The sequence below is a fragment of the Lycium ferocissimum genome, chromosome 7, assembly GCF_029784015.1.
Source record: "Lycium ferocissimum isolate CSIRO_LF1 chromosome 7, AGI_CSIRO_Lferr_CH_V1, whole genome shotgun sequence".
NCBI classification, from domain to species: Eukaryota; Viridiplantae; Streptophyta; class Magnoliopsida; order Solanales; family Solanaceae; genus Lycium; species Lycium ferocissimum.
In genome coordinates, this window is record NC_081348.1 from 61751386 (window position 1) to 61757855 (window position 6470).

The following is a 6470-nucleotide window of genomic DNA, read 5'->3' on the forward strand; positions in this document are numbered from 1 at the left end:
CGGCCATAAGATTACGCCAAGTTGTATGTTAATGAAATTGTCCGATTGCATGGGACCCCAGTGTCCATTATTTTATATCGTCGTGCTCAGTTCACAGCGAACTTCTGGAAATTCTTTCAGAAAGGATTGGGTACCAAGGTGAACCTCAGCACAACTTTTCATCCGCAAACAGATGGCCAGGCAGAGCGTACTATTAAGACTCTTGAGGACACATTAAGAGCATGTGTTCTAGATTTCAAAGGTAATTGGGATGATCACTTACCTCTTATTGAGTTTTCTTATAATAAAGTTATCATGCTAGCATTGGGGGGATGGCACCGTTTGAAGCTGCGCGCGGGCGATGTGTAGGTCACCGATTGGTTGGTTTGAAGTCGGTGAAGCGAGATTGTTAGACGGGATTGGTCTATCAGGCGATGGAGCAAGTCAAGTTGATTCAAGAGCGTTTGAAAACTGCTCAGAGTCGCCAGAAGTCTTACACAAATGTGAGGCGAATGGACTTAAAATTTCAAGTTAATGATGGGGTATTCCTTAAAGTCTCACCCATGAAGGGTATTATGAGATTTGGGAAGAAAGGGAAGCTTAGTCCTAGATATATTGGACCTTACAGAATTTCACGAAAGGTCGGTTTAGTAGTTTATGAACTTGAGTTTCCCCAAGAGTTAGCTGTTGTACATCCATTGTTTCATGTATTCATGTTGAGGAAGTGTGTAGGAAATCTATCGTTGGTTGTTCCTACTGATACTATAATAGTTAAGGACGATTTGACTTATGAGGAGATTCCCGTAGCCATTCTTGACCGTCAGGTTCGCAAGTTGAGAACTAAGGAAGTAGCCTCAGTGAAAGTCCTATGGAGGAGTCAGAAAGTTGAAGAGGCTACATGGGAAGCAGAAGAGGATATGAAATCCAGATACCCTTATTTGTTCGAAGAGCAAGCAGAGGACGCTCAAGGTAAATTCCCATAGTCACTGTTATGCCATGTCTCATATTTCACGCTCATGTCATGTATCCAACACTCATATTTCATGTCTCATGCTTCAGTATCCATGTTTTCATGTAATTATGTCATTTCGTGTCTCATGTTTCATGTCATGTTCCTTCATATTCATGTATTCAAGCCATGCCCAGCCATATTCTTAACCATGACCCATCATTCGAAGATGAATAACCCTAAAAGGGAGGAGGGGAGGGGGGATATTGTAACACCTCATACCTTTAACCTAAGCTTTGACCAAGATCCTAGACTTAGAAAAGCAGATAAAGAATGTGAGAATTGGAATTTCCTCTTCAGTTATAAGATGTGGTTTACACCCGTGAAACGGTAATCGTATTTCGGTATACGGCCCGTATTTCAAGTCGTAAACTGGTACCAAATTTGAACGAGCATTCTGAAATTTGGCATTTGGAGGCTACATTGTTAAAAACGGACTGTATTTTCAAATACAGCCCGTATTTCAAAACGTATTTGGAATTTGGGAAAACTTCCTTGATGAAAGTTGTAGAGCTTTAAAATAACATTTCAACGGTATATTATAGGGGCCCAACGGACATCTGTGCAAAGAGTTGTGGCCATTTTACTGAAGAGTCGCAGTGCAGTCCACGAGAATACGGACCGTATTTCAAAAATACGGCCCATCTTTCAAAATATGCGCGAGTATTTTGCTGGGCGTAAAATTCAATTATTCCAGAACAGTATATATTCATCCATATCAATCCAAATCATTATTTTTCATTCCTTCAAGCCCTAGAACGACCGCCTACCCTCTTCCATCATCAAGAACACCAAGTTAAGCCTATTCTAATCATTCGAAGTTAATTCTAACATTTACCCATGATTACTAATCAAGAATTCATCATTCCTAACCTAGGGTTTTCAAGAAAACCCACATAATGATCAAGATTCTAGCTTTTGGAGTTCTTCTTCAAAGTTCAAGTCTTTAATTCAAGTTTTGGAGCGGTTAAGGTATGTAGAGTTACTATCTACGTGTGGAAATGTCAGTGTTCTTCCCCACGCCTCATAATCCATAAATTATGATTCTTTATGGAAACTAGGGTTTCTATACCATGCTCATGATAACCCTAGGTCCATGTCCATGATTATATTATGTATGAATTGTCCATCATTGAGTTCTTAATATTTCTTTATGATTATTAAGTACATTCGTAATCTATGAAAAACCCATATATCTCATTCCATGGGTTCATGCATGTATTTATGATATATTATGCTAATTTCAAGAAAATACTATACATGTTTTACAAGTTCATGCAAGCAAGCTATAATTCATGATATCCATGTACAAGCAAGTTATATTCATGAAAACCATGGGCAGCAAGTGCAACTTATTTTACATGTTCATGTTTTTTTGGGAGTTGCTTTAATTATCGAGGAAGGCTTTAGATACCTTGAAACTACGTAGCCACCGTAGGATGAGGATCGCTCCACTCATGTCTCGGACGATCTCTCATAATGACTGGATCCTTGCATAATATTATTAAACCTCATGCCCCTGGCAAGGTATGAATGTTCTACTGGTAGGACGCAAGTACCAAACCATGTTATCGGTTATATTCTTGCTCTCCCTACTCACAATACTTTTCGCATGATATATATGTATATGTACTCATGTTCATGATCATATTTTAGTTCAGTCTCTGTTATGTTATTTCCATGTACCATGTTATTTCATTCAGTTGCTTTACATACTAGTACATTCAATATGTTGACGTCCCATTTTATTGCCGGGAGCTGCATTTCCACGATGCGGTGCATTTACAGACGGCACGTACGCTCGGTGCAGGGATTTGCTAGTATCAGCTCATTGGTGAGCCCCATCTGATTCGGGATTTTTGTCAGTTATCTTTATTTTACTAGTTATGCATTTAAAGGTATGTTGGGGGCCTTGTCCCAGCAAGTACGTTTTTCGGCCAGGACTCACAATTAGAGGTTTCATAGACTAGTCAGTTTAGTTATGTTAGACATGCAAGGTGTTTAGCCATCTTTGGCTCAACTCATGTTATTTCCGCATTTATGATTTAAACAAGTATTTCATTAAATTATTATGACATCTCATGTTTTATAAAGCTCATCACATTCATGCTATATTTACGCTCATGTATATCTCATGATGATTCGGGGGCCATGTGGTTCTCTCGATTCACATGCCCAGTGATGGCACCGAGTGCGGTGTTTATCGAACCATAGTTCGGGGCATGACAGCCTGGATCCAAATCGATATCACAGTCAGGTGGCATACCAGGCAAGTCTGTTGGAAAGATCTCCGCAAACTCACTAACTATTGGAATAAACTCCAAGAAAGGAGTGTCCGCACTCGTATCATGAATATGCGCCAAATAGGCTAGGCACCCTCTATCCACTAGCTTCTTCGTCCGAAGGTACAAAATGATCTTCTAGGGAATAGGGTTACCCTTTCATTCCAACAGCGAAATGCAGGGCATAGCTAATGTGACTATCATGGCGTGGCAATCCAAGATCGCATAGTACGGAGATAACCAGTTCATGCCCAAGATAATATCAACGTCTGCCATACTAAGGATTACCAAGTCTACCCACATATCATAGCCCATAAAAGTAATTACACAGGCCTGATAGACTCGATCTACTGCTACAGAATCTCCAACCGGAGTAGACACATGTATGGGCACATCAAGAATATCACAAGTCATATCCAATCTAGTAGAAAAGTAGGTAGACACATATGAGGAAGTAGAACCCGAATAAAATAAAGCTGAAGTTACCCGATGACAAACAGAAATGGTACCTATGATGACTGCATTAGAAGCCTCCACCTCTAGTCTACTAGGGAAAGCGTAACAATGGACCGTCGTCCGCCGGAGGCTGCATCGCGCATCACCATGGTCGCTTTGCCGACCGAGCTTTCCTTTAGAACCTCGAGGAATCGTCACTATCGGCACGACAACTACCTCTAGAGACCGGAAACCATCGCGGCCCGTGCGAGTACCGCCCCTACTCGAGTATCCAACTCTGCTAACTAAAGGCGTTGGAGTCCTAAGAGTCTGAATATGGAAACCATGCTCGGCCCCACTTTGTCTATGCCTGGGACACTCTTGCAAAGTGGCCCAAGCCGCCATACTCATAACATTGAACCTCTCGGGGCTGTGACACATAAGCTGAAAAATAGGTATAGCCACCACGGTTTATCGGTCTAGAAAAGGAACCCTAAAAGTGCCGCACCCGCACTATAATCGCTCTTGCCTCGAGACCACCAGTCGAGCTCGAGCACCGACCGGTCATGTCCAGGATAATGCTAGTGCAGTCACCGTACGACCGACTCCACCCCTAAAAGTACAACCACTAAAGCGCAACTTCGACGGGCTCTTTTGTCGCTACCCCTACCGTGCACTCGGAGCATATCGGACTCCACACTCATAGCATGATCCACCACTGACTGGAATGAAGACCTATGGCAACAAGCTGAAGACAAGACAAATGTAACGGAAGTACCAACCCCTTGACGAACCTCTTAACCTTCTCGGCCTCAATGGGAATCAACTGAATAGAGCAAGCCAAGGAAAGGAATTGGGCCTCGTACTCCGCAATAGACATACCCCTCTACTCCAAATTGTTGAACTCATCTCTCCTCAGATTTCTCAGAGTACGGGGGATGCACTTCTCCAAGAACGCCTAATGAAACTGGGTCCAACATAATAGAGGCAACTCTGCTGGCCAACACTCGATGAAAGTCCTTCGCCACATCTTCGCATCCACCACAACTGGTAGGACACATAATCAACCCCATGTGAATCAATAAGACCCATACGTAGAATCTCTCATAACTGTCGATGATAAACTCATTAACATCCTTAGCTAGAGTACCAAAGAATTTCGGCGGCTCCAGCTTTATGAATCTGGAGAATGACTCCACGATCCCCTAGCGATCATCATTTGAGTGGTAACAAGCCTAGGAGCACGTGCGGTCTTGGGATCTGCATCAGCTTTCCTGAGCCACCAACAACAGGCGTCATCCCCGAGTCTAGCCTTACTCGGGGTCTCCCCGCTCACCTTGCTGATTCGAGATCCTCCACGGAGTGGCTGGAAGGCCACCCAATGTGCGCATCTCATCAAGATAGTGAAGTATATGGACCATAGTGTCCTGAAGGACAGGAGTAGAAATCACCTCGGGCTGAGTCTGGGCTGGTCCCATCTTTTCCTCATCCACGGGCTCATGCTCAGGCTGATGCTCTAGCTCTAAATATAAGGATCTAGCTCGTGGTTGACCTACTGCAGGGGCCTTTCCCCTAGTTGTGATGCGCCATGGCCTCTTGCTCGGTCGTATCCTCAAGCTCTATCCCCAATAGTGGCACGAGTCCTCACTATCTGTGAAAGAATAGAAGTGAAGTCAAATACGAATTTGAACATCCTAGATACCAATTTGAATAAAGTAGCATGAAAGAATGAAAGAATTGGAAGTTTCCTAAATGCCCGATAGCCTCTCGCAAATAAGTACGGAGCTCATCATACTAATCCGCAAGACTCTGCAGTAGACATGTTCTTATACTTATAAGACCGGGCATCCTATGGCTCTAATACCAACTTGTCACACGACCCGACTTGTAGGTTGAGCGGGCACCAGCGCCCAACCCTCCCACACTGTGGGTGAACCCTTCCCTTGTTCGACATTCATTTTAAGCATACTAAAAAGAAACGAGAGATAGCTAAGCGAGTCTCAAAATGTAAATAACTATTAAGTGCGGAATACTAATACAAATGCCCCAAAATGCGATGCAGGTACGGTACAAGAACTATTATCGATGCATAAGTACGAAAATGACAAATACAAAAAAGAGTCTAAAAATATTGTCTAGGAACAGTGGACAAATATCACAAAGAAGAGTTTCCGGGCTGCAGATCTGGAATATGACTCCCCCTAAAAACTCATACCAGAAGATGTGGATCCAGTAGCAAACTCTGCACTCAGAAAAGAGTACAATAAGGTAGTATCAGTACAAACAACATGTGGTAGGTATCATAATCCGACAACTATTAGTTCATATATATGAGAAAAGAATCAACAAGTAGACATGTAAATCAAGCCCATTCACGAAACTAATCAACAAGGAAATTAATTGAATATCAATACCAAGTACGAATCAATAATAAAGTATGGATGTAAAAGTGAATGCATATGCAATGCAATGCGGTACAGCCAAATACCTCAAATACGTACGCACATGTTATGGATAGAAACCTCCACATCTTAATAGTCATTACCAGCGGGAACCCGCGAAGTCCTTGTACTCTCTCGTCCTGGAAAGAAACCTCGGGCAATGAGTATATCACATTCTGCTTTGGTAACAACCTTAGATAACATATTTTTGTCTCTTTGTACACTATCTGGCAAAGACCTCGAATGTTACTTTGTCTCGCTTATCATCATCAATACCAAGTCATAGTTTATATCAACATCTATAAAATGAGGGGCCCTGCAAGA